This window comes from Hyperolius riggenbachi, chromosome 4, assembly GCF_040937935.1.
Source record: "Hyperolius riggenbachi isolate aHypRig1 chromosome 4, aHypRig1.pri, whole genome shotgun sequence".
NCBI classification, from domain to species: Eukaryota; Metazoa; Chordata; class Amphibia; order Anura; family Hyperoliidae; genus Hyperolius; species Hyperolius riggenbachi.
Window position 1 is genome coordinate 187,986,070 of NC_090649.1, and position 6,752 is coordinate 187,992,821.

At 49.0% G+C, this 6,752-nt stretch overlaps 1 pseudogene; it reads left to right on the forward strand.

Annotated features, from left to right (window-relative positions):
* The first annotated feature begins 3,098 nt into the window (after positions 1-3,098).
* Positions 3,099-6,443, forward strand: LOC137504737 (general transcription factor II-I repeat domain-containing protein 2-like; annotated as a pseudogene).
* Positions 6,444-6,752: the final 309 nt, after the last annotated feature.

Here is a 6,752-nt window from a genome sequence, read left to right on the forward strand (position 1 = left end):
TGTTGTTGTGTCATGATAAAAAGCTGTTACCTATAATAAGGGCTAAAATTAGTTCCCTATTACAGAAATTGAATGAATTGGATTCAGTACGTTTTGTACAGCCCTTTTTGACACAACTCCAGATGGAGATCAATAAGGTTGAGCAAAAAAACACTGATGGTAAAAAATCCAAATTGGCACGTGATAGAAACAATTATGCCACTGGACAAGCCTTTAGATAGAAACACAGGGGTAACGGGAAGGGCAAAAAATATAGAAAACGACACCCTAAATCAGCAAAACCACAAGGTCATCTACCATCAGACATTACACCTGGCATCCCCACTTATTCCTCAGTTTCTGAGTCAAGTACTAATTTTTTTAGATGCGGAAAGCGAGGCCGAAAGGGCGGCCGCGCTTATAAGAGAAAGAGGAATGGGGGCTTCAGAGACAACAAGAGAACCAGGGTGGAGTTGAGGCCAGAATTGACAGAAATGTAGAGACATTGCAGATAATTAACCTCACAGCCAGAGAATTGTCCCCAGCGGAGACTAAAGTATTACAAAAGGATTTATCTTTTTTTTCCAAACAAAGATATGGACATTTTTGAAACGATCAAGGATCTTTACTTGTTTTGGCGAAGACTCACTCTTAAGCGGATGTATCACAATAATGCAGTTGATGAGCATACCAGACAGATTGTAGATTTACCGGATGCCCTGGACAGACAGGTATTCCAGGACCTTATGGAGCTCCTGGGGGAAAATTATAATACCATGGAAGATGGATCTATGATGGATAAGCGGATTGGTAAGTTTAGACCAAAATCTGTTTTCTTACCTAATTTATCAACATGCCCAGCAGTAAAAGTATTTTTTGAACTGCTTACAAGGGATATTGAAAGGTTGCTTGGTAAGGTGAGACATGGTGATAATCTTTCAAGAGAAGAAAGTAAGGCCTTGGTTGATTTGTCTAACAGTAAAAAATTTATTATACAGGAAGCTGACAAGGGGGGGATGTTGTTCTATGGCCTATTGAAGATTATGTAAGTGAAGGTATGAAACAATTAAGAAACAACACATTTTATACGATTTTAAGATCTAATCAGGGTGGGGTATTCAAGAAGGATCTTGACTCTCTCCTGGATGTCGCAAAGGAATCAGGAATTATCTCATAAAAAGAAAGATTGTTTCTTATTGTACAGAGGCCGGTTACCCCCACCTTTTATTTACTCCCTAAAATCCATAAAAACCAGACACACCCACCCGGCAGACCAATAGTCTTGGGGATTGGGTGTTTGATAGAGAAGGCATGTACTTTTATCGACTTCTTTTTCCAGGACCATGTCTGCACATTGGATTCCTATATATGTGATTCTTTAGATCACAGGTGTCAAACACAAGGCCCGCGGGCCAAATCCGGCCCGCGAGGCCTTGCAATGTGGCCCGCACCGCGCTGTCCCATCGCCGCCATGCACTTTGGCCTGCCCCGCGCTGTCATCAGTACACAGCGCCGCCGCGCAATTTGGCCTGCACCGCGCTGTCATCACTGCATGCCGCTGCGTTCCAGGATGACGCGCGGTGGCTTGTGATCTCACGCATGCGCAGATAACCTCGCGTAACCAGGTCACGCAAGATTCAGGAGGCGTGACCTATATCCAACATCCGAGGTTGCTGTGGTTGCGCGGGTGAGGTAGAAGAAGGTCAGCTCCACAGGTGGTTGTGCGGGTGGCAGAGCAGAGGGGAGAGTGAGTGTCCGGGCATACAAATACATAGCAGAAGCTGTCAGTTCCTGGCCTACAGTTGGGGCATACAAATACACAGCAGAAGCTGTCAGTTCCTGGCCTACAGTTGGGGCATAAAAAATACACAGCAGAAACTGCCAGTTCCTGGCCTACAGTGCGGGCATAACAAATACACAGCAGAAACTTCCAGTTCCTGGCCTACAGTGCGGGCATAACAAATACACAGCAGAAGCTGTCAGTTCCTGGCAGGGCTGGGCCGAGGCATAGGCTGGAGAGGCTCCAGCCTCAGGGCGCAGTGTAGGAGGGGGCGCACAATTCATTCAGCTGTCATTCCTAATTGTGTTTGAAGCAGAAAGAAATCAGAAAAGGGGATACATAGCAGTGACTGCAAGCCAGATAACTAGATATTAAGGTGTTGGGGAGGTTGTGGGCCCTGTGGCGCCTCTTAGTCTAATAGCAATCAGTGTGTGACGGCTAGGTGGGCAGGGATGGAGGGGCGCACTTTGGTGTCTCAGCCTTGGGTGCTGGAGGACCTTGTCCCGGCTCTGGTTCCTGGCCTACAGTGCGGGCATAACCAGGGCCGGCCCTAGACTTTTTGCCGCCTGAGGCAAAAAAACATTTTCCGCCGCCACCCCCCCTTCCCCGGTGGGGGGGGGGGCGCTCTCTGGGGGGCCGCCGAGCTGGAGGGGTAGCTGGCAGGACGGGGGTATTGGGCCTAGCGGCGGGGAGGGGGTCGTACCCCCCCTCCCTCGCCTGGGTCCCCCGAACTGCGCTCCCCTCCAGCCTTACATAGAAGAAGCAGCCGCTATTTGTAAGACGCACGGGCGGGGAGGACTCACCTCTTCCCAGCGTGCGCTCCACTGACATCACTTCCTGCAGCGTTGCAGGAAGTGACGTCAGTGGAGCGCACGCTGGATCGAGGAAGAGGTGAGTCCTCCCCGCCCGTGCCTCTTACAAATAGCGGCTGCTTCTATGTAAGGCTGGAGGGGAGCGGAGGACGGGGGACCCAGGCGAGGGAGGGGGGGGTCCGACCCCCCCTCCCCGCCGCTAGGCCCAATACCCCCGTCCTGCCAGCTACCCCTCCAGCTCGGCGGCCGGCACCCCGCAAGGACGGGCGGATGCCGCCCCTGGAAATTTGCCGCCTGAGGCAAAAGTTTCACCCCGCCTCATGAGCAGGCCGGCCCTGGGCATAACAAATACACAGCAGAAGCTGCCAGTTCCCGGCCTACAGTGCGGGTATAAAAAATACACAGCAGAAACTGCCAGTTGCTGGCATACAGTGCAGGCATAAAAATCGCAGCAGAATCTGCCATCTGTACCCAGCCAGGCAGATTTCCAATAAACTACATCTTTTACTGCCAATATTGATCCCAAAATGTCCAGGAAAAGAAAAGTTGATGGTGAAGGCAGACAATTTAATGACAAATGGGAAAATTAATACATGTTTGTGCTTAGAGAGGGCAAACCAGTGTGTATATTGTGTTATGAGACAGTGTCGGTCATGAAAGAGTACAATATATACGTCGTCATTTTGACACCAAACATGGTGTTAAGTATGGCAAATATACCTTGGAAGAAAAGCATAACATTATTAAAGAACTAAAAGGCAAACTACAATCACAGCAGCAAATGTTTACAAAGGCTGCAGCGAAAAATGATGCTGCAGTGAAAGCAAGCTTTATAGTGGCTGAAGAAATTGCCCGTACTTCAAGGTGTTTTTCAGAGGGTGCCTTTTTGAAGCAATACATGCTAAAAGTGTGTGAGCAAGTATGCCCAGACCAGATACAGAGTTTTCAAAATGTCAGTTTGTCAAGAAACACCATTGCAGACAGAGTTCAGGAACTCTCCGGAAATCTAACATCACAGCTGGCCGAACAGGCATGCAGTTATCTCACTTTTTCACTAGCTGTCGATGAAAGCACAGACAACACTGATACAGCGCAGCTGTCCATCTTTATACGTGCCACGAAGACCGACCTCTCTGTCACTGAGGAACTTTTGGATGTAGTTTCCATGCATGGGACGACAACTGGTAGAGATATACTGTATTTTCCGCCGTATAAGACGCACTTTTTCTCCCCAAAAAATGGGGAGAAAGAGTCCCTGCGTCTTATACGGCAAAGGCAGGGAATCCCCGACTTACGGACGCCCGCCGATACAAACCGCCGACCCGACCCCTTCGGGTATTCCCTGCCTTGCCGCTGTGAGTCCTCTCCGCTTGTCTCCACCTCCCCCTGTGTCGCCGGGTCACCCCCCCCTGTGTCGCCGGGTCCCCCTCTGTGAGAAGCGGCAGCGTCAGAAGCTTACCTCCTCCATCTTGCCCGCGGCGATTGAAGACCTCCGGCTCCTGTGGGCGGCTTCCTCTAGTGCCGGCTTGTAATGACGCGTCATCAATGACGCGTCATTACAAGCCGGCACTAGAGGAAGCCGCCCACAGGTGCCGGAGGCCTTCAGTCGCCGCGGGCAAGATGTAGGAGGTAAGCTTCTGACGCTGCCGCTTCTCACAGAGGGGGGGACCCGGCGACACAGGGGGGGGGACCCAGCGACAGAGTGGGGGACCCAGCGACAGGGGAGGGGGGACTCACAGTGGGATACACAGTGAGGAGGGCACTCGGGAGGACACTCGGGGGGCCAGGAGCACTTTGGGAAGACACTTGGGGGGGACAGGAGGACATTTGGGAGGACACTGGGGGACACTTGGGGGGGCAGGAGGACACTTGGGGGTACAGGAGGACACTTGGGGGGGACAGGAGGACACTTGGGGAGACAGGACACTTGGGGGGACAGGAGGACACTTGGGGGGGACAGGAGGACACTTGGGGGGGACAGGAGCACATTTGGGAGGACACTTGGGGGGGCAGGAGGACACTTGGGGGTACAGGAGGACACTTGGGGGGGACAGGAGGACACTTGGGGGGACAGGATACTTGGGGGGACAGGACACTTGGGGGTACAGGAGGACACTTGGGGGGACAGGAGGACACTTGGGAGGGACAGGAGGACACTTGGGGGTACAGCACTGACACATGGGGGTACAGGAGGACAACTGGGGGTGACAGGAGGACACCTGGGGGAGACATGGGGACACAGGAGGGCACCATTTGGGGGAGGTCATGTACAAGACGCTCCTGAAATATGGACGCACCAGGTTTAGTTTATATTTTTTTCCCTGGTTTTTGCCCTCTAAACCTGGGTGCGTCTTATATGCCGGAGCGTCTTATACGGCGCGAAATACGGTATTTGAGGCTGTGGAGAAATCCATAAATAATTTTAAATTACCCTGGGTAATTTAGTTGGTGGGGCTAACTACTGATGGCGCACCTGCAATGTGTGGAGAAAAGAAAGGCTTGGTTGGACTAATGAAGGAAAGAATGCAAAAAAGTCACTGCCACACACCCTTGATTACCTATCATTGCATTATCCACCAAGAGGCTATGTGTGGAAAAGTTCTGGAAATGAATGACATAATGACCACAGTCATTAAAACTGTTAACTTTATACGAGCACGTGGCCTGAATCATCGCCAGTTCCAGCAGTTTTTACAGGAGGTGGGTGCAGAGCATGGAGACGTGCCATACCACACAGAAGTAAGATGGCTGAGCAAGAGCGCAGTCCTCAAAAGATTTTTTGAGCTCAGAGAACAAATTGCTCTTTTCATGGAAAGTAAAGGAAAGCCCTTGCCTGAACTGTCGGATCCCGGCTGGCTATGTGACTTTGCTATGATGTGTGACATATGCGAGCATCTCATCCAACTGAATCTGAAGCTGCAGGGACGCAAACAAGTCATCACGAAGATGTCTAAGCAATTAAAAAAGGGAGAGAAAAGCACCACCTATATAGTGGGAATTTTGCAGGAACAGAATAACTGGTGCCAAAGACAAAGTAAATGCAAATACTAATTTTATTAAGCCAATTACACAAATATAAAAACAATTAAAAACAAGTTTTTGCAAAATTCCCACTATATAGGTGGTGCTTTTCTCTCCTTTTTTAATTGCTTAGTTCCATAGCTAGGTCGAGGACCTCACCCCTTTGTACAGAACACACTTGTGTTTATATTAGCAATATTTTATTGCATGAATATGTCTGCTCATCTTTCCTCTGTTTAATAATCACGAAGATGTCTGACATGATCACAGCATTCCAGCGTAAACTTCAACTATGGAAGTCCCAACTGGAACAGGACAATCTTGCCCACTTTCCCGTTTGTTTGAGTATCTCAACCACTGTTTCTGGTGCTTTTCCTTGCAGTCGGCTGGCTACCAAAATTAGCCGTTTACTAAGTGAATTTGAGCGGCGCTTCTCTGACTTTAGAACACAGCACTCAGGCTTTGACATCTTTGCCAATCCTTTTACAGTTAATGTCAACAATGTGCCCCATCACCTTCAGATGGAGATAATCGAGCTTCAGTCTGACAGTGGCCTGAAATCAAGGTTTCAGGATGTTGAAATTGAGGACTTCTACCCTCTACTGCCCCCTGACTCAATGCCAGAGCTCCGACTTCATGCTGCCTGTGTTTTATCCATGTTCGGGAGCACCTATCTTTGTGAACAGATGTTTTCAATAATGAATCTGAACAAAAACAAGTACAGATCACGCATCACCGATGACAACCTCCATGCTGTTTTGCGGGTTGCTACAGCCCAAGAAATAAAACCGAACATTGACTCATTGATCCGGGGAAAACGGTGTCAGACATCTAGCCAGAAAACAAAATAATGAGCACTTCAGGTACATTCCAATATTACTGTTTTGCTTGATACCAATATTACTGTTTTGCTTGATAGCATGTGAGTTGGTTTGACAGCCCTGTTAAGGAAAAAGATCGTTCCACTCATTTTAAATTCACATTTCTGGTTAACATTGTCAGTTTATGACTGTTCAGTAAACCATTCGGCCCGCAATTTAGGCTGGGTTTTAGATTTCGGCCCCTTCTCTGATTCAGTTTGACACCCCTGCTTTAGATTTAATTACCAAATTGGGAGTTTGATAGAGAAGGCATGTACTTTTATCAACTTCTTCTTTCAG